General features: G+C 39.6%; 1 long non-coding RNA gene and 2 pseudogenes across 2 annotated transcripts; 2 read left to right on the top strand and 1 right to left on the bottom strand.

Moving 5' to 3' along the window:
* Nucleotides 1-3,843: 3,843 nt before the first annotated feature.
* Nucleotides 3,844-26,372, bottom strand: LOC146468563 (uncharacterized). Of its 2 annotated transcripts, none has more exons than XR_014867439.1 (4): nt 26,054-26,372; nt 25,765-25,949; nt 7,393-7,471; nt 3,844-5,759 (listed from the first exon to the last, which is right to left on the bottom strand). It is a non-coding gene; the product is annotated as an uncharacterized LOC146468563 (long non-coding RNA). The 2 variants fall into 2 exon arrangements; XR_014867440.1 differs by having other exon boundaries at nt 7,393-7,477; nt 25,770-25,949.
* LOC146468564 (uncharacterized) lies at nt 17,099-22,846 on the top strand (annotated as a pseudogene).
* Nucleotides 19,435-21,188, top strand: LOC146468565 (uncharacterized; annotated as a pseudogene).
* Nucleotides 26,373-26,423: the final 51 nt, after the last annotated feature.

The following is a 26,423-nucleotide window of genomic DNA, read 5'->3' as shown; positions in this document are numbered from 1 at the left end:
AAAATTTGCCGCCCCTAATCCCGCCATTTAGTCGCAAAATCCAAGCAGAAAAAAATTTTAATGTGTGAAAGTGCTAAATTGTAAAGAAAGCAGACCTAAATTTCTGGTTAAATTTTGATGTTCGCTAGCCTGCGGTAATATTCGGTTTATTTGAGTGTCGTCTCAACATTGAGTGTGAAACAAAAGGCAAATAACAGCATTTTGACAATTTTAAGAGTGAACTTCGAAATGGCGAAATGAATTAATTATACACAGCTTCGGATGACATAAAAGCACGTGCAATATTATGCTAAGTTGCGGTGATGAAAAGCAATCGAAGAATTCAAAATGGTTGGCCGTATGGTACTTACAGTTTTTTGTTTTCAATTCAAGTCTTTTTTGTTTCTTGAACCTAGAATTCGTGGTTATGAAACGGTTAAGGGCATTCAAAGTCAAAAAACGTTATGAAAGCTGTCATGCTTTTGAATGCATTTTTGTAAACAAAATTTGTAAGCATGCATAATTTAGTGTGGGCCGTGTAAAGAAATTTCTTGTTACGATTTCCTTAGCCAATTTATTTTAAAAGAATGAAAAGTTAGGCTAGCCTAACTTATTGCAAATCAATTTTTTGGAATCATATATCAAACAAAGGAAGAGTTTCATCCGATTTCCAAACCCAAGAAGTGGCTTGAAAAAACGAGGCCAAGCCGAGTTTTTTTTAGACCAACTTCGAGGTGTTTGGAAATCGGATGAAAGTCTTTCGAGTGTTTGACATAGCTTCTCAAACCATCAATAATTCTTAGAGAAATTCAAAGAGAAAGTTTGCTAAAAATTTATGATAATTTAGATCACATTTCCCAAACCGCCTTCACGGTAATGATTTCCTTTTGTTTCATGAATTGTTAATGATTTGAGAAAGAGATTTGAACTGTGACATCATTAGACAACAGTACATCTATGAGCATTTTGTTTTGTTTTTGGAATGAAAAATAAAGAACCAAGGTAGGACCAATTGAATTCTTTAAATTGATATGTCACATAACGTCATAGTGCATTTCCCTGTCAATTTCATCTGATCACAGGCAGCCCAAACACTGTACATGAACACAAACACTTGAAAGGTGCAGGATTCATGTATCGTGTACCTGGGGTCCTGGAATCTGAACAAAATTCATCAAGAAATTGGTTTATGAATACAGTATCGTGTTCCTACAAGAATTATTGTTGGAGACAAAATGTAAATTTTCCGCAAAACTGAAAGATGTTTTAGATAGGAAAATTGTGAAAAAGATAATAATTTGATCATGTTGGTAGAATATAATAGTTTTACTAAATAAACTCCATCAGGCAGCTGGTATATTAGGGAATATTAAAAAAATTAAAATATAATGCCCAGGGCTGAAAGATTGTCTAAAAAAGTAAACAGTTGGCCCAGAAACAAAGCTTCAGGGGCAACTGTGACATTTTGAGGACAATCTTTAAACTGAGGGCATTATCAATACACCAGAAAACCAGAAAGGGGTTTATTTATCCTATAATCCTCTCATTAATTCCTTAAACACGTACGCTTTAAAAAGAAAAACACAGCCAGTGCTAGCCATAGCATGACTGCAGGAAAATAAACGTTAGCTGACTAATTGTTTTTGGTTTGGATTGAAAATTCTAAAACCTAAAACCGTGATGTTTTCTTTGGATTTTCTCTTCTAAAAAATCAGACAGTGGTTATTGTCTGATAAACACTGTCTAATTTTTTACCACGTGACGTGTTTTGTTAATCAGTGGGTTACAATAATAAATAAACAATCGTTTGTCTCATGATGTTGTTACTTAAGTTATAGATCACAATCTTCTACCACTTAAGTGACTACATTATGAGACAAACAATTTATTATTTTATTTATTATTAAAGAAAATTTGGTTGGTAAATTTTAGTTCATAATTTTTCATCCGAATTAAGGAAATGATCAATAAATTTTTGGCATAAAATTTGGTCATTATACAAACGAAAATGTTTTGGCTCGAAGTTAAGAATTTGGAGTGCAAGGATTTTGCGACTGCAGAAAATGCTCAATGTGCAGAAAAACTTGATTAGGCAGCAACACAGCAAAGAATCCCCTCAACAAGGCTTCCAGCTCAATCCGAATTGCTACATGTGAGTCGACAGAGAGGGGCGTGCAGGGTCCCCAGCCTCTTAATGCCCCCCCTATCACCATCCATCAGAGTAGCCTAACCATAGCCCCATCCCTTAAACACCTACGTTTTTCATCCATGACAGTGGAAGTGAAACAAGCATCTCGGCCAAAATAACTTCCCCTCGCAATAACTTAGCAATGTGGTATCCAACCAAAGCTGAATCAAACCCAGAAGACAAAGGAACAAACCCTCACCTGCCTCCATGTTGTCATGTCCTCTTGTGAATCAAAAGTGAATCTCCCAGTGTCCACATCACCCCTCAGAAATCAGTCGATCAGAATAAACCTTCCAGGATTCTCAGTTGGAATATTGTAGAGGACGCCAGAAACACAGACCTTCTCAGAGCCAGAGTTTCCGCAACCCAGTGGCAGGGAGATGGTTGGCTAGATTGTGAGTGTGCCGCCAGTTTGTGTTACCTGCTAAATAAATAAAGCTTAGAAAAAACAATAAAAATTAATTGTTATAGATACAAATCAAGCTCATTGACAACACAAAATTAGAAAAGATCCTTCAGCCACAAATCCTTACAGGTTTTCCAGAGAAAAGCCAGAAATAATAATATGAAACAGCTGAAGTTGATTTCTTTGATTAGCCGAGGTGCCATTTTTTGACCAAGGCCAACATTATAAAGTTCATCTTCAATATTGTGCATAATTTGTGTAAAGTGGCTGAAAGATATCGTCTGTCTAATGAAAAACCCAAAATAAACCATTGCTTCCTAGAACTTTCACCTACACGAGCTTAAAAATAATTTCAGTGTCAATGAGCATGAGTTCTACAAAACAAAGGAAGCAGAATGATTGTGTCTACCTATGGAAAAAATTGTTTCCGGTTAATTTGTTTAATTATCCCTGCAAGCCCCTTATGAGGAGAGAAAAATTTTTTAAGTGATAAAAACTAAAGGAAAATTTGTAAAATAACGTGAATAATGTGTCCAAGAAAATTAAATAGTTACTTAGTGCTCCATTTTTGCATATGTTCCTGCTTCCTTTGTTTTGAAATGAGTTAAACAGTACTTAGACCAGCTATCAAACTACCCAATCATGATCATGTTGAGCATTAAGTGTATTCTACTGGAAACGACAGCATAGTCTGTTTGTCATTGTAATGCTTAGAATATACAAATCGGATGAAAATACTGATCTGACATCAGTGTGGAGTAGTCTAATATGTTATGAGATGTCATTTCAAAGTGGAGCCAAAAAAGAATGAATTATTGTCACTACCATTTCAAATGCTGCATTGTTTCTGAGTACTGTCAGTACTCATTTCCTTTCCTAATTTATTTAAATGCTTAATGCATAATACATTTTTGTTCAACATGATCATGACTGAAATATGTAGGTCATAATTTAATGTAAATTTAAAACAGCGATGGACACTGCTATCTACATTAATTTTGAATGATAACAGCATTTACAGGCAAACTTTGAACTTCAAAATTGCAACCAACAGTTATGTTTGGCATGTAATTTGATCTCAATAAATTAGAAGTCAGAATAAATTAAAAGTTTTGTTCTGTAGTTCAAAAGACCTTGTCAAAGGCTTGTGATCGGTGAGTTTCAAGGTTTCTTGTCCTCTTTATTTTCTGTTGGTTGTCATGACAATAATTGTCGCAATGAAAATTGTTGGCTATCAGTTGGATTTTGAACAGAAGAATTTGCACTTCAGTTTGGCTTTTCAGTGAAGTTTAAGACTCATTCAAGTTGGCCACAAAAAATTATGAAAGATTTTTCTTTAAGAGGTTCAAAAAGTTCCGATAAATGTAAATCCCTTTAAGCAGTTCCATCACTGTTTTGAAAACAAGTTTACCACAGAAGTTGGAGGAATAGGATGTTGGCAAATCTCTGAGCATATTAAAAGAATTAAAATGAAGGCCAGCTGTCGGGATCTTCATTTAACATTCTACATCAGTAAAATAAATGAACCAGAACGTGTGTACATTCTTTTCTTCAGAGAATGAGGCAGAAGCTTCATCAGTGAAATGAAGTGTAAAAACACAGCTTTTCATCTCATTATGTTAAATCAGAGATGAAAAGCCGACGTGTTTTCACACCTCATTTTTCTGATGAAGCTAATCTGCAGTAGAAGCAAAAGCTCCAAATTTAAAACCTTTTTCTCCAAAGCAAATAATTCACACATGTAAATTTACAATTTCTGGTCAATAAGAATGAATTTTGGCGCCAAAAAAAATTAATATTGGAATGTCAGCACAAATTCAGTCTGAACAGTGACCTTATTCCTCCAACTGCATGGGTACAAACAAGTGTCTCACTTCTGTGTTGAAAAATTAATCGACCAATTTTCTTTGCCGCAATCTTTCATGCTGAATCCTCAAACAAATCTCAAGTGAAAGATAATTTCTAGCACTTTAACTTCTGATTTTTTTCTGTTTGTTTGTTTTAAAAGGAAAATGTTAACTGACTGTTGATTTTGATGTTAAGTTTCATGTGATCTGAATACCTCTGAAGAATATTTCTGCAAATTTGTGCTAAAGGGTATTAATAGTAGGAAAAGAAAAACCTCAAAGGAAGCTAGGGTCAATGCTCTTGGTCTAGTTGAAAGCTGTGTAGGATAATGGTAATTTTCCATACCCTTTTTAAGGAAAAAGAAAAGGATGTCTATTTTTTAGTTGTAAAACTTTTATACTATAACAAAAATGGACACTTATTTGTATACTTGATGGTGGCACACTCACAAGATAAGGCTTAAAAAACTTGCCAACCAAACCAGTAAAAATTACTGAAAAAATAATAGAGAATTGGCTTCTGCTAAAGTTTGCATGTTATGAAAAAATTTAGTCTCAAATGCAGCAGCATTTGAGTACATTGTGTAAAGATTGGAAATTGTATGTTTTCTTTGCTAAATTGAACGCCCAAACATCCACCAAAGGTGGTTAATTCAAATTTAAATTATGGAACAAAATCAGGTATGCGTAATGCCCTGTATCATCCTTGAATGGTTGGTAAGCTTGGGTTTCCTTAGTATTATCTAACCTGCTACAGAAAGAAGATGATGTTTTTACTGACAAAAAAAAAGAAGAAAATTCCTTTCATTGAGCCATTGCTCCTAAGAAGAAATGACTCAATTGAGATCTTATATATTCTCGAAATTTTGAAGACATGCAAAAATCAGATAAGGTGTGGGTCAGCTTGATAAATTATAAACTGAATGTGAGAAAAAAAAACTTTGTAGCTGGTTAAATAGTAATGGGCTGAAAAACTATCAAGACATAAAGTGAAAAAAAAAAAGTTCCAAAGCAATGGCCGTAACTGAATGGAGGTTGTGGAACAACAGCTGGGTGAAAAACCTCCCCGTGCATCCACTTGCTCCTAGGAGGAAAACCCCGGGCCAGCTGTACCCCACATTCAAAGACCTCCCGGGCTGGGTCAGAGTTCATTTCAATTTCTAAAGCTTTGAAAAAGTTAATTGTATTAAAAAAATTAAAGTAAACCCAGCTTTAAAATTTAAACCAAGCCATGTGTGTTTGAAGTCATCGGGATTCTTCTTGTCCTTGCTGTCCTCCAGTCCAACCTCTCCACTTCCCATAAATGCCTATCTTCTATCCATCTTGTTTTCTTCTTTGTCTGCCAAAAAGAGAAAATAACTTTAGAGACTTTGTTCAATGTGTTTAACACAAATATGTATGTTGTGACTGTGGAAAATTTGATTTCAGGCATGAGAACAATTCAAATTTTTGAGATTTTTGAACGAGTCAGCAACAACAACCCAGGCAGTTATTTGAATTTGCATGCTCACTCTTTCTAACTCTGGCCTGATTCAAAGGATCAGTGTAATCTACACTGTGCATATGTCTTTTGGTTATGAGCATCAAAATAAAAGACTTCCATTGCCCGAGGGGAGGGGGGTGGGAGATAAGGATATGCTTCTGTATTTAATTCCAGATATTTGGTATAACTGTTCACATAAGTTGCCAGGAGAGGAGAGAGGGTAGGAAACAGCTTAAGTTTTCTATTTCTTTTGAAATGAAAAAAAAAAAACCAAAAAACAAACATAGCTCATGACTGTTTTACTGATCACACAGGGAAAAACAACAATAATCGTACATTCAACACCCTTATTCCCTCTAATTTTGGAGCCCTGGAGCCAGGAAGTATTTAGCATGGAGGCTAGAGCCCAAAGCAATTAGGGACTTTAAGATACGGCAACGGAGGAGTACAACTATGGACGAGACCAAAATTAGGACTGGGATGAGACAAGCGTGCTCTCGCTTCCCACCGTTGCAAGCTGGCGACGGTGTGAAGTAAGCGAATTTCTCGTATTGTGATCAAGGTGAGTACAGAGTCATAAAAAAGTTGTACGAGAAGAGAAAGTTTTCGTTAGAATGTGGACTGAGGGCTTGATGCTTTCTATCACGTACACGAACAACCACATCTGGTGCAATTTCAAGCACTTTTGAATTCCCAAAAGCGAACAATTTACGGCTAAGTCATGTTTACAGATTTTGACAGCCAATTTGTTTTTACTTTTATTTACATGAGAAACAAAACTTACGAGTTAAAACACACTCTTTGCAATGTGTTTTTACTTTTATTTCCACGAGAACAAAACTTGAGAGTTAAAACACACTCTTTGCATTTTCTAGATGGAAGTGACTTTTCCCCAAGTGGTAATGTAAGTAAACAGTTTTTTATGTTTGTACCGAAGTATTTTGCAAGGAAATTTTAGACTATTTTGAAAACAAACCATTAGAATTTGATTGAAGTAGTGATGGATTTACTGATTTTTAGGCATCAAACAGAAGTACAAATTCTTTTTCGTTGATTATTTCATCCACTTAAGAGGAGATGAGGTCATTTTGAACCTTTCCAAAAGCCATTCTGGACGCAAAATACGAAAATGAAGAGAGCTTTTTCTGGATTTACTTTGTTCGTAGTCCGGTGTTGTAGTCTGCGATCTTAGCTTCATATTTTGGCATCACTCGTTGTGTGGTCGGCCCAGTCCTCCGTAGTAAGAAAACCGTGCGTCCAACCGTAGCCTGTAGTCCCCGTCTCTTAAAGTCCCTATTCTCTGCTTGGAGCCCAGACATAAATCCTGATTTTGGCTAAGTGGAGCTCTGAAGACTAAAGCAATAGATCCCTTAAGAACCCTTATTCTACTGTCTTGGAGCCATGATGCCCTTTTTTTTCTTGTGGGTGTGTTGGCTAGTCGTTATTATGTGCCAAGTATCGTAAGGTTATAATACTATTTTATACTTACAAGTGAAAATTGTCCAAGTTCAAACAAGATCCTGCACGTTAGACCACAAATGTCTATCTTCTATCCATCTGGTTTTCTTCTTTGTCTGCCAAAAGAGAGAAAATAACTTTAGAGACTTAGTTCAACGTGTAACACAAATATACATCTGTTGTAAAATTAATTAATGTGTGGAAAATTTGATTTCAGGCATGAGAACAATTCAAATTTTTGAGATTTTTAAATGAGAGCAATAACAACCCAGGCAGTTCTTTGAATTTGCATGCTCACTCTTTCTTTCATTTTTATTCGTTGTTTTCACTTTTTGTCTAGGTATCTTAGCCATTGAGTATAAATTCCTTGACAAGGAAAACATTTGGCCTAAATGTAGAGGAAAGAGTAAATTTTTAACAAAAATAGTGGTCCATCAGAAGGTCACAAGTTTATTCAATTATTTTGGGAAAATTTCTTAGTTTTTTTTTTTTTATGTGTAACTCTGGCCCGATTCAACAGATCACTGTAATCTACACTGTGCATATGTCTCTTGGTCATGAGCATCAAAATAAATGACTTCCATTGCCGGAAGGGAAGAGGGAGGGGGGAGTAAGGAGTAATGCTTGGGTATTTAATTCCAGATATTTGGTATAACTGTTCACATAAGTTGCCAGGAGAGGAGAGAGGGTTGGAAACACAGCTTAAGTTTTCTATTTCTTTTGAAATGAAAAAAATCATAGCTCATGACTGTTTTACTGATCACACAGGGAAAAACAACAATAATCTTACATTACATCTTACACACTCATTCCCTTTAATTACCTTTGGAGCCCTGGAGCCATGAAAGTTTTTAGCATGGAGGCTGGAGCCCAAAGCTGTTCTCTGCTTGGAGCCCAGACACAAATCCTGAATTTGGCTGAATGGAGCTCTGAAGTATATTAAACAATCAATCCCTAGAACCCTTAATTTTCTGTCTTGGAGCAATGATAAATGCCTTGTATTTTTTGTGTTTGCCAGTTATTAGTACATGCCAAGTATTACAAGGTTATTAATGCCCGGTATTACTTTACTTACAAGCAAGATTCAATTTTAAGTTAGCTTTTATTGAAGTCAAGTTGGTTTCTATTAAATTTTTTTGATTTTATCTCTTTTTTATTTTAACATGTTTTGTTGAAACCATTGTAAATTTATGTCTTTTAGGATTTAAGTCTTATTTCCTATGATGTACAGCACACTTGATCATTTTATGGAAAGGCACGCTATATGTCATTGTCCGACATTTTTTTTTTGGGAAACCTTGAACACAAAAATTTTTGCGATAAAAATATTGGGTGATTCTTTGTAATAACAAGGCCAGATCAGTGTTGTAAAAAAATCTCTGCTCTTGAAGGCATTTCCTACGTCATCAAACACTAAACTAGCTGACCCAGTCCCCGGAACACTATTTTTCTCATTTTAGTCTACTTTGTACGACTAAAAAAGCACCTTGTTTTTTTTAGCACATTTCTTTTATAATTTCATCACAAATGGTTTATGTCATATTTAAGCAATCGCACTCAAACTTGTCTAATGAACTCCTTTATGTCTACTCCAAAGTTAGTCAAATGTGGTGTCCCCCAGGGAACAATTCTAGGACCCTTGTTTTTCCTATTATATATTAATGACCTGCCAAATTGTCTGTATTTTTCACAACCTAGAATGTATGCAGATGACACCAGCCTCACCTTCGCTGGAGTAGATTTAAAACATATTGATGACTACCTTAACTATGATTTAAGCAGGGTGTATACATGCATGGCTACCAGCCAATAAACTGACCTTAAATTTAACAAAAACTGAGTTCATGTTAGTTGCGTCGAGACAGAAGTTATCAACATTTCCTGAAATTCCTTCTTTCAGTATAAATGACCATCCAGTGAAGCAGGTGTCATCTACGAAATTTCTTGGTGTGCACATCGACCAAAACATGAACTGGGAATGTCATATACAGAACATTTGTAAAAGGATTGCTTCTGCTTTGGGCGCAATTAAGCGAATAAGACATCTTATACCTTTTAACATATTAATTAATGTATATGACAGCCTAGTTCAACCACATTTTAATTACTGTAGTGTTGTCTGGGCCATCTGTGGCAGTGGTCTCTCTGAAAAGCTTCAGAAGCTCCAAAATCGTGCAGCCCATATTTTAATGTGTGCCAATTATGACTCTAACATTTGTAGTAACCGAAGGGTTCTTTATATAATTGAAGACACGAGTGAAGACACAGACATCCGTTTAACTCACTGTATTATACCATGTGCTTTCTGCTTACAGTAATCATGTGATACGTATCATGTATTGCATAATCATGCACTATCATATTACTACATTCCTCCCTTTTCAGTACATTCCTGTACAAATCGTGAATGTAAAAATAATCGACCAAGATCTCTTATTACTAAAATATAATCATAAATGATTCGTGCGATTACATAACAGTAACAGTTTATGTCCAATGTCCGATCGGTGTCCTAATTCTTAGCTATTCTCTCACGTGTTTCTCAAATTCTAATTGTCATTGTTCAAAATCTCTTAAGTGTCCTTCGAAGACTGATCTAGGCCTTCTGTTGGATCGCCTGAGTGGTTCCGGTGCGGCCTGGTTATGTTCTGCATCGTTGCTAGCTGCATCCACCCTCTGTGCTGCTATTGCTGGTGGTTGTGGGAGATATGCAGGTGGTATCTGTGTTTGAGGTTGCGTTCCTGTTTCCCTTTCGTTGGAATCGGTGTTGCTGGTATTGCTTTTGAGACGTCTGAATTTTGATTTGTCTCGGCAGATACTTTTGCCATCAGTTAACCTCTTGGCGATGATGGTTGATCCCTTCACCTGGGTCACGACATATATGTGCGGTTCGTACGGCGTCTCAGCTTTTCGTTTCTTGTCTCGCTTTACGATGACTGCTTGCCCGATGTCTAGGTGCAGTTCCGTCGCTCGGTATCGCTTGTCGTGGTATTGCTTGATTCGTTCTTTGTAGTTTCGGTCGTTGACTCTGACTTCTTGATCCTGTGTTGGTATGGATGATGGGAAGTGTTCAAGTTTCGTTCGGATCTCTCTGTTCATCATTAGCTCATAGGGTGTCTTCCTGGTTGCTGGGTGTGGTGTATCCCTGTATGTTTGGAGCATGTCGTAGGTTGCTTCGCGTACATCTATCCCTTCCTGTTTTGCGATTGTCGCTATCTTGTTTACGAGCTTGTTAAAACCTTCAACTTGGCCTTGAGCTTTCGGATGTTTGGGTGTGATCTTCTTGTGACTGAATCCCATTTCTGTTGCAAGTGTCTGGAACTCTTTTGAGTTAAATGGCGGTCCATTATCGGTTTGTACTGTCTGTGGTACCCCATGTGTGGCGAACATCTTCTTCAGTTTTCTTCGGACTGGTTTGATAGATGTTGAGCTGATGAACTCTGCTTCTGGGTATCTTGAGTACTGGTCGGTTACAACGAGTACATATTCGCCATTAGGAAATGGGCCACAGAAGTCTGCCTCGACGGTGTTCCACGGTCGTTCTGGCAGTTCCGTCATCTTGGCGGGTTCAGTGTGCTGAGTGTTGGTGGTCACTTGGCAGCTGAAGCATGTGCTAACAATATCGTCGATGCGTTTGTTCATGTTGGGAAACCAATACTTCCGTCTGAGAAGTTCTTTTGTTTTTGAAATGCCTAAGTGTCCCTGTTTGTGAGCAATGCTGACAATCTTGTCTCGCAGTGATTCTGGTGGGATAATCCTGTTGAGCCTCAGCAGGACTCCTTCGGATTCGTAAATGTCTGCTCTTACGTCGTAGTATGGTATCAGGTCTGGATCGTTTCTATTCCATTTCCCTGTTTCAAGTGCTATCTTCAACTTCTGCAGCACTTTGTCTTCTTTACTTGCTGATCGGATAGTGTCCATGACTATCGCGTGGTCTGCGTCAATGACTGCTTTGACGTAGCCTTCATGTTTTGTTTGCTGGACCTCTGGTAATGGGTGTCGGGAAAGGTAGTCAGTCATATTGGATTTCCCCGGTATATGTACTGCAGTGAAGTCTAGGTTCTGCATCTTCATCACTATTCGCTCTATTCTTGGTGGTAGCTTTGCAGTTGGATTATTGAAGAGTGGGAGGAGCGGTTTGTGGTCAGTTGCTAACTGAAAGTGCTGTGCTCCAAGTAGATACATGTGTAGCCTGGTGGTGGTAAACTCTGCAGCCAGTGCTTCTCGTTCTATTTGAGAGTACCGTTTCTCGGTGTCTGTTAATGATCTGCTAACAAAGTGGACTGGTTGGTAACCATGTTCAGTCTTTTGGAACAAGCCACCTCCAAGGCCAGTTGGGCTGCCATCGCATATGACCATGGTTTCTCGACCTGGCTTGTATGGGATGAGAACTGGTGCTGAAGTAATTGCAGTCTTCAGATCTTCGAAAGCAGTTTGCTGAGCTTCGGTCCATTCAAAGCTGTGTTCCTTCTTTGTGAGTCTTCTCAACGGTTCGCAGCGGTTGGAAAAGTTGCTGATGTAACGTGATAGATAGGCCATCATTTGCAAGAATGACACAAGCTCTTCTTTAGATTTCGGTGGGTTGCATTCGCTGACAGCTTTGACTTTACTGGGACTGGGCTTCAATCCTTCGGCAGTGAACAGGTGCCCATGAAAGTCGATGGTTGATTTTCCAAATTCACACTTCTCCTTACGTAGGGTAAGGTTGTGGAGCTTCAGTCGTTGAAGTAAAGCTGCTAAGTCGGCATTGTGGTCATCCCAGTTGGTTCCGCCAATCATGATATCGTCTCGGTTGTTAAGGACTCTTGGTATTCCCGAGATAATCTTGCTCATTTCAGCATCAAATAAATCTTGGCTGTTGACACCTCCAAACGCGAGTCGCTTGTAACGATAGTTACCCCATGGACTTGAGAATGTCATGAGTTTTCTTGATTCTTCGTCTAGTGAGAACTGGTGGTATCCGTGGTTCATGTCAAGTTTACTGAAGACTTTGCAATCTTTGAAAGTGGTGATGAAGTCCTCTGTGATAGGTGCTTGTACTTGTCTTGTGCGCTCCATGGACTTATTCAGTACTCTTAAGTCAAGGCTGACACGGATGTCGTTGGGTTTTTTTGGTTTCGGTTGGACAACCAGTGGTGAGCACCATGTGATGGAGTTATGTTCTGGCACCTTTTCCATGATGTCTCTCTCGACAAATTCTTCCATTCGGTGACGTAGAGGTTCCATTAGGTGGTATGGTACTCGGCGGGGCTTTTGTGCGATCGGTTTCGCATCTTCTTTAAGTGGTAAATGGATTTCGATGTCTTGTCCATCTCTTCTTGCTTTGCCAATGCCTCTAAATCTCTCTTCGTGCTGAAAGAGAATCTTGTTAAGATCTTCATTTCCGGTTTGGATCTTGTGGATCTTCTGTAATTCTTCTCGATTTGGTTCTTTCAGTCCTCCTGTCGCGTCAAATTGGATCATTCCCAGCTCTTCCAGTGTTTGTCTTCCGAGTAACGGTAGGGAATCGATTGTTCCTTGAATAACGGCGATTGTCGCTTGTGTTTTTCGCGTTTTGTTTTCTAAGGTGACGTCGCATTCTCCAATAACTGGTAGATCTTCGGTGAGTGTTTTCAGCTTGATCTTCGTGTTGCGTAATTTAACCTCCGGCGTTACTCGTAGCAATTCATTGAACTGGTGTTCGTCCATGACGTTTGCATCGGCGCCTGTATCCGGTTCAACTTCTATTTTGGTTCCATTGATCCAAATCTCGCATTTGTTTTTCTCGAAGGTGTCCTGTGCTGTACGGTGTACGTGCATGTGCTGTACGAGTCTGGCGATGTCCTCATCGAAAGAGTCTTCGCTTTCTGAAATGTCGCGTGCATCTTGTGCATCTTGTTCAACGTGTCGAACTCGTCTTCGGCGGTGTTGATGATCTGTCGGCGGTCTTGGCTGTCGCGGCGCGTGCTGAAAATCTTCTTTCTTGTCATTTCGGCGACCCGATCTGCCACCTTGTTTATCATCTGAGCGGTATCTTTGATCCGTGTTACGGCACATTTTTGTGTAGTGGTTACGTTTACCACATTTGTAGCATTTAGCTCCGTATGCTGGGCAATTTCCTTTTCCATGTTTTGAACCACAGCGGGGACACATACCATTGTTGTCACGCTTGTAACTTTTGACTTGTTTAACTTTGTGTGATTCCGTTGTGTCCTGGAGTTTCTGGTCGATTTCGTTTGCTTGAGTAGTGGACTCTTCTTCTATGGCTGCTTCATCCAAGATCTGGGACAACGTCCAGTTATTGCGAATTGTTTTTACTCGTAAGCGGCTGTTTGTCATCGTCTTGATAAGATGGTCTCGGATTGCATCATCTTCGTCGGTGAATTCGCATTTCTTTGCTATCTCTCGTAGTCTAGCGTAATATTTCGCCATGCTCTCATCGATCTGCTGAGAAAGGTTTCCAAACTGGAATCGTGCATAGTCCTTGTTTTTTCTTGGTAGGAAATTCTTGTCTAGTTTCCGAATAAAGCGCGAGTAGACATCTTCGCCCTCGTGTTGTGCGGGTAGATCCGGGAGGGAATCTTCTAAATCGGCAATCTGCGATCCACCATAGATAATTAAGCCATCTTTCTTAACTTCTGGATCTGTTAATCCGAAGAACCTGAATTGTCTCTCTATATCCTTTTTCCATTTCGCCCATCGCACGGCTGTGTCGTTAGCATCATTTGAGATGGTGAACGGACGGATGTTTAATTGACGATTCACGACTGTGATGTTTGGTTGCGGATTTGTGCTCGGACCAGGATTATCGGTTTCTTCTGGTGGAGCCATTGGCTGATGTTCTTCTACTCCTTTCTTCTTTGTGGGATCCTCGTCGCCAATGTAGTAACCGAAGGGTTCTTTATATAATTGAAGACACGAGTGAAGACACAGACATCCGTTTAACTCACTGTATTATACCATGTGCTTTCTGCTTACAGTAATCATGTGATACGTATCATGTATTGCATAATCATGCACTATCATATTACTACAACATTGATGAATTGTTCCGGGCACTGGGTTAGCGTAACTCAAATACCAAAGATTGGAATCAGCTGCTGTTATGATGTACACATCTTTACATGGAATGACCCCTGAATATCTGAGTTCTAGATTTCTTTTTCAAAACGAGGTAACATCATATCGATTAAGGAATACTGAAAATAAGGCAAGGCACCAATTGTTTATAGAAGAGTTTCTCTTACAGTGGAGCCGGGTTGTGGAACAGCCTATCCAGTGACCTTTGTGCAGCAACATCTTTACATGATTTTAAATTTAATGTGCAGTTCCAGAAAATATCCATACCCCCCCCCCCCCCCACGGAAGGTCAATGGAAATTCCGAGGGGATGGGGGAGTTAATAGACGGAAATTTCTGAGGGGTTGGGGGTGTTCCTATGAAGAATTTCTCCAGAGGATAAGGATATTCACGAAAAAATCGTAAGCGAGGCACAAAGTTTGCTGACACAAATTTTTAGTCGCCACTGTGGAAAAATAATTATAATCCAGTGCAAACGATGAATCATCCTGGAAAAAGTCATTTTGGTAGAAGTGTCATCTGGTTAATCTTTTTTGATAAGCGAAAGTAACGCGTGACAGGTATTTTTCTTTGAAGTTCGACTTCGCGGCGTGATCAATCAGCCTCATATCATGCCGTGCAAATTGGCTGTGACTTCACAATCATTTGAAGTTCAAGTTTACCACCACCGTATGTTAAAAAATCTCAACACAATGTCTTTACTGGTCTTAAAGTCCCAACATATCTCCGAGGAGACCTCTCAGTATAAGCCCGGGGGTTTCTTGAGGTCTCCTCGCCACTTCTTACTTCTTTTACTATTTTTATTTACTCTAAACTTATGTACTTGTAATCCTAGTCTATTATTCATTGTAACTTTCTATGTTTGTATGTCGTGGTGAATGAATAAATAAATAAATAAAAAATAAATAAAAAGTTTTGAAATAAATAAAAGCTCTCTTTACTTGAGCATGTCCTTTTCGTATAGTTCCACAGGCTAGTTTGCGATTTGAAATCTATATCTGTCACGCCAAAATGTACAACAGGCGTGCAGCGCTGACGTGTTTAATGAATTTATTTCCCATGAAAAATTATTTTACTGCAGCCACAAAACGTATAATTTCTTCAATGTAATCTTTTACAAAAAAGATTTCTGGTAGAAAGGGAAAAGATTCTGCAGAGATATTTTCATCCAGTGAATATTGATGAACACTGCAGTTGAAATATGATCCGGCACTGAAGGCAAGACTTTCCCGATGTATGCAAATTTTGCTCAAGATTGAATTCCGTCAGACGTGAAACAGCAACGTTTATTCGATAAAAACCTGACATAAAACGTTGAAAACACAAACTCCTCTTCTTTCTCGAATTCATTTCATTCACAAACTCAGTTCAGCGCCAAGACGTGAATCCACGGACTAATTTGAAATTTTGAAGTTTTGAAAGGAGAACCTAATTCCCAAAGGCGGCTGTCAATTTTTGTGCATGCAGCCAGTTTTTTCGACTGGGTTTTAAAAGTCCTTGAAATCTTCTTGATAAATTAAAATCCAGCATCATAATTATATTCAATGTGCAACTTATATTCATAGCGGTTTCTCGCAGCAAATTAGCAAACGTTTTTCTGCGGGAAGTCATTACAAAAATGGAATTTGTAAAGGCCGTCGTCTTAAGGTGAAAAAGAAAAGTTATGTAACGTGATAGAGATAATTTCTTTAGCGTACGAGAAAGTTATAAACGTAATCTACGCAACAACAAAGAATTCAGCCGTGTTTTATTGACGGAAAAAATCGACCATTTTAGAGTTTTTTCCAATTTTTTCTGGATATAGTTTTAGCAAAATAGCTGAACTAGAGTAGTCAATGTTGCTTCAATAATAAAAAAATTGATCATAATAGTGTGAGGCGTCAATTTTCATATTCTAAATGGATTTTGAATTTCCGAGGGGTTCAGGGAGGAGGGTTTTAAAAACCGGGAAATTCCGGAGGGGTGGGGTGGGGGGGGGTTTATTGTAAACCCTCTGGAACGGAAATTCCGAGGGGGTGGGGGGTATGGATATTTTCTGGAACTGCACAATCTACGTCACCACAGTTTTGAATGAGCTTTAACACGGCATCCTTGTAAAGCAGCTTTTAGTATGTGGTTAATAGTATTTTAGGTTACTTAGTTTAGTTAGGGACGGTTTTAGTCATATTTTATCTCTTTATAATTTTTGCTGAAGGATTTACCGTGTATAAATAAAGTTACGATTACCATTACCCCAAAGTTTGCACAATGTCCCCAATTTTCACACCTATATGGTCTGGATAGCCAATAACAAGTGTATAATGTCCGAGGGTGCAAGGCATTTTCATTACTGCTAAGAAAATGACCAGGGCCAGGTTGCATTAAAGCATCTTAATAAGATATATGGGATTTTTTGCAACCATGGTCTGTGTTCAAAAGGATTTCTCTCACACTATATTGGATCACATGGCCAAAGACACCTCAAGTTTACCAAGGACAGGGAACACCAAACAGAAAGTTTCAATAACATGTTTTCACTGACACACCACGTACATTCTTATGAAATGAAAAGTTTGGGGCTCCTTTCACTTCGAAACTAAAAGCATTCCTCTCAATTGTAAACCTAACATAAGTTGTAATTTGCTGCGGTTCGCAGAATAGCAGTAAATTGTTGTTTTCACGGTTCACCTACTTTTGACAGTTCCCATGACAATGCCACAGGGATAAATGAGCGGGATTTACTGAGGAAAGTCACTCTAGACTGACCTCGCTGTCGTTCTTAACGTTCAAATTTTATTTTTCTTTTGTCGAGTTGCTTTTCATAGCCTTAGCAAGTTCCAAACTATTACATTCTTGACCTTAGTGGCCACTTGCTTCGACCATTACGAGAGGACATTATGGATCCCGCCATTCAAACAGAAATCGAACATCAGCAAGCCAAGATGCTCGACAAGATCTCCGCCATTATGGACACAAAAATGGATTCCATGAAGCGCCAGCTTGAAGAGACGTCAAACTCTCAGATGACTGAGCTGAAACGCATTTGTTTTTCCGAGCCACGTACCTTCCGCAAGAAGGGTCACAAACATAATGAACAGGGCTGAGTTGCTCGAAGCATGGTTAGCGCTAACCATTGGTTAAGAGGTACTAAAACCTATAGGTTGTCATAGTATTTAACCCGGGTTAGCGCTAACCATGCTTCGAGCAACTGGGCCCAGGTCAAAACTACGATAAACGAGGCAAGAGCCGCTGTTTCATCAGAAAAGTGCGAGGAAAGCATCGCCAAGCTCGACAAAGGTATAGAATTGATAGATCAAAGACAAAAACTTATTTTGATAGTAGACCGCTCCGAATACGGTTGGAAGACTGTCGGAGAATACATAGATAATGAGCTGGCCGAAAACGATGACGATACAAAGAAAATAAAGAAGGCCGAGAAAGAAGCCCAGCGCAAGATCGCAGAAACGCGTGCTTCCAAAATGGCGAAGAATCGTAGCGCTTGGTTGACAACAAATCCTCAAGGTCATTCCCGAGTCCAGCGACGCAATCCCAGACACAGTATTCCTTGCCTGCAGCGCTTACTTCACCTCAGTTTTCCCCAACATTTAACCCCTCAAGAAGAGCTGTTCTTGGCGGGCTGTTGAAGAAACCAGGCACGTGCTTCAGTTGTGGGAAGCCAGGCCACTGGCATAATGAATGCCCCTTGATCAGGGCTGTCACTAAGATTTCAAGTTGCTGGATAAATACAACAAGTAGGCGGGGAATCAAACAGCTCTAGGAATTTCTTTAGGTTCTATTCTTCTTCTATTTCCCTACGAAAATAGCTGGGGGCCACATTCTTAGTAACCAGGGGAAATCCCCGGCCCCCGCCTCTTAATGACAGCCCTGTTGATGGCCGTAACTCAGTCACAGGAGGGGAAGAAGTTAAGTAATTTTTTCATTGATTTAAATGATAGAGAACCGCTGGCAAATAATGATTTTGTACACGAGCTCGGGGTTTGTCTGGAGGTTGAATCTTTCGAAGTCGGTGAAGTATTCTCCAATGGAGGGGATTTCGCAGAAACCGAATTTTCCAAGGGAAACGTACGCGGAAGGCTTGGAAGCAATATCTCTGCCTGGCAGGCAATAGGACCTACCGAACCTGTTTTAAGCATCATTGCAGAGGGTTATAAATTACCATTACTTTCCATCCCAGACTCAGTAGTTTTGAAGAATAACAGGTCTGCTTTAAACAATTGCACTTTTGTTACATAAGCTTTAGATGATCTGTTAAGCAGTCAGTGTATCTCTATCATTTCTAGTCAACCGTGGGTGGTCAATCCCCTGAGTGTGTCCATCCGAGATGAGGGGAAAAACGCGTCTCGTGCTTGATTTGCAACATGTGAATCCCCATCTTTTCAAATACAAGTTCAAGTGTGAGGATGTGCATACTGCTCAAAACCTCCTCGGAGAAGGCTATTACCTGTACACTTTTGACATCAAAAGTGCTTACCACCATGTTGAGATTTTGCCAATTCACCGTACCTATCTGGGATTTCAGTGGCATTATAAGGGGAAAATGACATACTTTGATTTCAATGTATTACCATTTGGACTGTCTACAGCACCTTATGTATTTACGAAGCTTCTTAAACCCATAGTAAGTCATTGGAGAAGTTCAGGTAAGAAGGTCTGTATGTTTTTAGATGACGGCCTGGGTGGGAATTTTCCCTTAGATCTCAGCTTCTGTAGATGCTAAAGAAGTTAAGGAGGATATGTGTAAACTGGGGTTTGTTTTGAGTGATAGTAAATGCAGTTGGGAACCAGACCAAATACAGACATGGCTGGGGCACATTTTCAATGTGGCAGAGAATCGGTTGTATGTCACTGAAAGCAGGATTGCTAAACTTAGAGCGTCTCTGTCAGTTATTTTGGCCAATCCTTATTCAGTTACTGCCAGACAGTTGGCTCATGTTACTGGCTGCATAATATCCATGTCACAGGCAATCGGCTTAAGTGTCTATTTACATACCAGGCACATGCACTTTGCCATTGAGATGACACGTTGCAAGTCGTGGGATTCAATCGTTCCCTGTTTGACTAAATTGATAGAGGAACTCTCTTTTTGGGACACACATGTTACGCATCTTAATGGTAAGAAACTGTTTGACCAGCCAGAAGCTTTTCATTCTGTTGTCTATTCTGATGCATCAGAACAGGGGTATGGTAGTTACATTATTTCTGGAAAGCAGAATTTGGTCTGTCAGGGCCAGTGGGAGGTAGAGGAAAGTACTAAGAGCTCCACCTGGAGAGAACTCAAAGCAGTACATAACATGTTACTGTCAGTTGGAAGTGCCTTAAAAGGGCATAAGGTACAGTGGCATACTGACAACCAGAATGTGGTGCGCCTCATGGCGAGAGGAAGCATGAAACCAGACTTGCACACAGTTGTTGAAGACATTGTGTATATGTGTACTAAGCATCATGTTGTAATCTTTCCAGTTTGGGTGCCCAGAGAAGAAAATCAGTTAGCTGATTATCTAAGTAAACTCACTGACGTCCATGACTGGGGAATACACCCTTGTATTATTCCACTATCATGTCATTTCACCAAATAAGGTCAAGAGAACGCACAAAATATGAGACCGTAATACACTGCAGTGTCCCGGTTTGACCGGTTTACAACAGAGCGAATACGGACGGAAAAGGCAGAAAAAAGGAGCAACAATGGCCGGACTGGACGAAGAATAGTTTTTGAAACGATGCAAGCTCAAACACAAGGTTTTAGCATGCCAATCACTTTTCATTTATCTTTTCATTTTTCTCCAATCAAATTCAAGACATTTAACTGGCTTTCTGTGTTGTTTACGTCATTCGTACGCGCCATATACCGATGGACAGTTTATGCCGGGTGTATTTCAAAACTGTTACCAAAACAGAGAAGCCAAAATAACAAAATCTTTTTGTAGTGGAATAATAAATCTCTTATTTGATGGTTTTACATATAAAACTCGCGGACATTTTGCTCATTGCTTGTATGTTTCCTCGCCCCACGCAACTCGCAAAATATCCGCGCGTATTATATGTAAAACCATCGAATAAGATATATGTATTTTTCAGTGGATTAACAATATGTTGGGACCATTCACTGTTGATCGGTTTGCGTCCTGGTACAATGCTAAGTGGGTAAGGTTCAACTCTCGCTTTTGGAATCCTGGCTGTGAAGCTGTGGACACTTTCGCACAGGACTGGGTGGGAGAAAATAACTGGGTGGTACCTCCCCCAAGCCAAATTGTTAGGACATGGCATCACTTTCAGACATGTAAAGCTAAAGGAGTTTTGATTGTACCTTTGTGGAAAGGGGCTGCCTTCTGGACTTCCAGATGGTGTGCATCTTGCTAAATGTGTTACAGACTGAGAGGGCATCCCAGAGTTCAAGTCGGCCGCTACAGTCAAAGATTGGACGTATAATTCTATTTTCCATGGCAACAAGCTCAAGTTTAAACTTATAGCTGTTTATGTTGACTGGCAGTCCCTCCGAAAGGAAAATAGCAATAGGGGGTTTTGCCTATCAGAGAGAGGCTTGTGCCAAAGTTGCCTAAACTGTTAATTGTTTAGTGTGTCCACAGGTGACATCTTATATTACAGCTCACAGATAGCTTGTCATAGACCCTTTTCAGAAGGTCCGTGCCCACAGGTGGCTTGTTTTGTGTCGATACACTAAGGGAGCGTTATGGATGTTCAGGTGGCGCTTTGAATATATTTTCAGCTAGATAATTGGCAAATGTTACAATGTCAAGAAACTTAATTTTCTTCCTCCTTGCAGATCTAAACATCTTTAGTCAAGGACCCTGGATGGAGCTTCAAGATCATGTCAATCTAATGCTCAACTCACTAATTTGTTTGAAAACCTAAAACAAACTGTTTTCGCAGCCAAAGCTAGCTATAGTGGAACTGTGAATACCTATTGTTGTTCGTTAAATCGTTGGATTGAATTTGCTAAAGCCAAACAGTTAGTCGTGTTCCCAATTTTGGTAGTTGATGCCGCTTTGTATTTTAGTCATTTGTCTACTTGTCAAGTTTCAGCATCAGTGATAGAAACTAACCATTGTGCACTGAAATGGGTGCACGAAGTTGCTGAAGTCACTAATCCGATGTCAAACCTATTTGTTAAAAACATTGTTGAAGGGGCCAAAAGGCAAAACGCAAAACCTGTAGTAAAGAAAGATCCAATCACTAAGGAAGTGTTATTGGCATGCTGTAACACGTATGAGCATTGTAATGATTTACCAGTGCGTAGAAACATCGCTATGGCACTGTTGTTGTTTGCCGGTTTTTTCAGATTTAGTGAAATATCAGCACTTACTGTTCAAGACGTTACTATTAATGCAACTCACTTAGTTATTAGAGTTACTCAAAGTAAGACCGATCAGTATAGAAAAGAGGACGAAGTTGTTATTAGTAGGTCAGCCAAAGTGACATGCCCTGTCAAGAACTTGGAAAGATACCTGTCATTGGCATGTATTGATAGAAAGCACAAAGATTATCTGTTTAAGCCATTAGTTAAGTTAAAACCCGCCTATCGCCTTACCCAGAAGGTAAAGCCTATCAGTTATACTGCAGCTGGGAATCAATTATTAGTCTGCTCAGGGAATTTATGCCAGCATCGGCAAATATTAGTTTACATTCATTTAGAGCAGGTGGTGCCACTGCTGCAGCCAATGCTCAGATTTCAGACCGCTGTTGGAAACGCCACGGTAGATGGCGGTCAGTCTGCAAAGGATGGCTATGTTGAAGATTCAATAGATGCACGCTTGCTTATTACAAAGTCTCTGGGGCTTTAGTCCTTTAGAACCAGTTTATTCACGCTCATAATCCAGTTCTTTTTGTTCTAGCCCTTTACCGGCAGAGCGGTCAGTACCCTATTTAACAGTGAATTTGTGTGGTTGTGGGATTGTTCTGGATTGGGAATAGGGAAAACTTGTAATTTGCTGCGGTTCGCAGAATAGCAGCAAATTGTTGTTTTCACGGTTCACCTACTTTTGACAGTTACCATGACAACGCCACAGGGATAAATGAGCGGGATTTACTGAGGAAAATCACTCTAGACTGACCTCGCTGTCGTTCTTAACGTGCAAATTTTATTTTCAAGCTTTCTTCTGTCGAGTAACGTTCAAAATTTTTAATAATATGTATTTAAGCATTAAGTTTGTAACCCTACTCCCTCAGGGTTGTTAGTAATGCCTGGCGCTGCATTCGGGAGGGATCAGGTTTCCTCCTTTCGAGACAGGGTTTTTTTCCTGACGGGCAGCAGGCAAGGATTGTTGTATGCCACATGGCTCATTTGAACTTGTCTAACAAACGGGACTGTCACTAGCCCTTTACCGGCACAGCGGTCAGTACCCTATTTAACAGTGAATTTGTGTGGTTGTAGGATTGTTCTGGGTTGGGAATAGGGAAAACCTTATATTTTTTTGTTTGCTTGTTTGTTTTCAATTTTCGATTTTCATTTCCTTTTAGCCTAATTATACTTTAAACAAATAGGTAATTTAAATTAATGTATTAGCTCTGTTCTATTTCTAGTCTGCCATTGATTGTCATTGTGCAGTTCCAGAAAATATCCATACCCCCCACGGAAGGTCAATGGAAATTCCGAGGGGGAGGGGGGCTAATAGACAAAAATTTCCAAGGGGTTGGGGGGTGTTCCCATGAAGAATTTCTCCAGAGGGTAAGGAAATTCATGAAAAAATCGTAAGCGAGGCGCAAAGTTGGCTGACAAGAATTTTCAGTCGCCACTGCGGAAAAATAATTATAATCCAGCACAAAAGCAGCGCAAACGATGAATCATTCTGGAAAAAGTCATTTTAGAAGAGGTGTTGTCTGGTTAATCCTTCTGATAAGCGAAAGCAGTGCGTGACGGGTATTTTTCTTTGAAGTCGGACTTCGCGGCGCGATCAATCAGCTTAGTATCATGCCGTGCATGGCTGTGACTTCACAATCGTTTGGAGTTCGAGTTTTGAAATAAATAAAAGCCCTTTTTACTTGTATTGTAGCACCAAAGGAGGAAATTAAAAGGTTTCTGAACAAAGCAACTATTTTGATGAGCATGGTCCTTTTGTAGTTCCACAGGCTAGTTAAGTTTGCGGTTGAAATCTATTTCTGACCGGACGAAATGTACAATGGGGCCGTACTGTCAGCGCTGTCGTGTTCAATGAATAATTATGTATTTCCCACGGAAAATTATTTTACCGCGGCCCCAAAACGTGTAATTTCTTCAATGCAATCTTTCACAAAATAGATTTCTGGAAGAACTGGAAAAGATTCTGCCGAGATATTTCCATCCAGTGAATATTGACGAACGTTGCAGTTGAAATTTGATCCCGCGGCACTAAATGCAAATTTTTCCGATGTATGCAAATTCTGCTCAAGATTGAACTCCGTTGGAAGTGTAACAGCGAAGTTTATTTGATAAAAACCTGACATAAAACGTCGAAAACACAAACTTCTTTTCTTTCTCGAATTCATTTCATTCACGAACTCAGTACAGAGATAAGTATTAAGTGCCGAGACGTGAATCCACGCACTAATTAATTTTGAAGATTTGAAAGGAGAACCCTTTAAAACTGTTTACAAATTGAAGGCAGCTTTCAATTCTTGTGCATGCAGCCAGTTTTCGACTGGGTTTTCAAAGTTCTTCAAATTCTACTTGATAAATTAAAATCCAGCATCGTATATTCAATCTGCAACTTCTATTCGTAGCTTTTTCTTCACGGTAATAGCAAACGTTTTTCTGCGGAGGCCATTACAAAAATGGAATTTGCAAAGGCCGTCATTTTTAGGTGAAAAAGAAAAGTTGTAACGTGATAGAGATTATAATTTCTTAAGAGCTCGAGAAAGTTAGAAACGTAAACTACGCCTGGGGGGTATGGATATTTTCTGGAACTACACATTATTCTACTGTTAATTCTGTTAATATATGTAATAGAGGGAGCCCATTATTTAAAAGCCTTGTGGTTTTCTCATGGGCCTCCTCGCCACCTTTACTTAATTATTACAGGGGCGTAGCGTCCATATACGCATGTACGCCCGTGCGTACGGCTGAGATCTGAGATAAAAAATAAAATTATCATTCAATTTGCTGGTTAATAATTTCATATTTGCACATTATACTGGCGTTTTTTATTAGAATTCCTATTATCCAAGCATTAATAATTCAGTGCTGGCCAATAATAATGGCAGAATGCATTTGAGTGGTAAGCAAAAATAGGAAAAACGCCTTACAAGATCGAAGCACGAATGGAGTGGCATGGATCCGAATGCGACGCCGCAGACTTTGGTTGAGACTCTTGACCACATAAACTCCCAATTTTATCCTAGTGTATATGCTGCTCTCGTAACATTGTTAACTTATTCTGTGTCTACATGCACCCCTGCGCACGTAGCTTCAGTAGCATGAAGAGACTAAAATCTCCTCTGCGAAGTACGATGACGGACGAAAGACTAAGCTCCCTAGCAATCCTTCATATACATAAACATAAGAACGTGGATATTGACAGGTTGGTAACAGAGTTTGCCCGTCTTAAGGGTCAACGCTTCGCCCTTTGCTTGTGACCTGTCTTCATTGTTTTTGTATTTTTTTCTTTTCGGGACACTGTAGCTTACAGAAATCACCAGGGAAATGGTAAAAATAAACAACTTTCTACTGCATTTTTGCCGCATTACTTATTGAAAATGCTCCGAAGAAAAACTTGGAGATGGCATTTCTGAGACCCTAAATTTCAAAATTTTCTGGGGGAGCATGCCCCCAGACCCCCCCAGTTGTAAGCACCTTTTGCAAAATTTATTCTCGTGCATACATCTTCAAAAATCCCATGCTACACCCCTGTATTATTACACTGTCTTGTAATTCCTCTTATTGTGGCAAAAAAATAAACTTGAAACTTGAGAAAATTGTTTGGATATAAGAAATGGCTGCCGAAAATTCCCATTTATCTTAGCTCCATTCAGCCAGAGACAGCAGTTTTGTCCGGGAACCAAGAAGAAAAAAGCTTTGTGATACAGGCTTCAAGGACAAAATATGGTGACTCAAAGACTCCAAGAGATCTACACCCCCCACCCCCCCCCCCCCCCCGCGCGCGTTTTGGGGTCTTTCTGCAGGTACCGGAGGGCATTGTATTTGTATTGTTTCACACCTATTGTGGTCTTGTTTGGAGTTGTTTTGTTTTCTGTCTTTTGTTTCTTTTGTTTTATGTCATCTGTACTCCGGTACTCACAGAGAAACCGCTTTTTTGACATTGTGCAATACCAAACGACCGTGTAGCAAAACGACCGGATACGGTGCGATACCGTCGAGATTGTCTGACAAACACCGTACGAAAACACAAGACTTTACCTGGAATGTCCTTTGGCAGCTTCACATGCTTCTTAAGTCAGGAGATTCTCTTTCTCAATCCACACTAGCAACCAAAGTTATATGCCAAGCTGTCCTTCTGTTAAAACCACCAACTTTTCCACGGCCCAACCACGCACGAGCCAAATTTTTGCACATGGCGCTTCGCAAAGTCATTTATAACTGAAAACAAGAGTCAAAATTACCATACCAGTGAATAAATTAAATATAAATAGTAAGTAGAGCATAATGAACACATTTTAGGAAGTGTCAGAAAGTAAACTGACCTGTTTGGACTGTTTTTCGATGAAATCTTTCAAGTTTTCGCGCCGAAGGTGAAAAAACGCGGCTGCCAGCATTCAATCCCATCCCGCTTTGCAAGAAGTGCGACACGTGGGTAAAGTAGTTCCCAGTCTGCCTCCTGATTTTTCGTTGAAATGAAAGGAAAGTTTTGTTTGATATTTTGGACAATGATTGGGGTGTACTGGCGTACCGGAAATTATGGTGGGGTTGTGCACACCGGACTCCTTGCCTACTACGTGCACACGTACTCGCTTTCACTACATCTTCTTAATGTGGAAAAAAGTTCGCCTCTCCAAAAACGACTGCAGAGGAGACAAGAACGTTCCCGCCGTCCCTCTGTGCGTTTTAATAGGG

This window comes from Pavona decussata, unplaced genomic scaffold (genome assembly GCF_977016875.1).
Source record: "Pavona decussata unplaced genomic scaffold, jaPavDecu1.1 SCAFFOLD_130, whole genome shotgun sequence".
Classification (NCBI taxonomy): Eukaryota; Metazoa; Cnidaria; class Anthozoa; order Scleractinia; family Agariciidae; genus Pavona; species Pavona decussata.
Note: the sequence above shows the minus strand (reverse complement) of the source record. Positions and strands in the feature narration are given on the sequence as shown.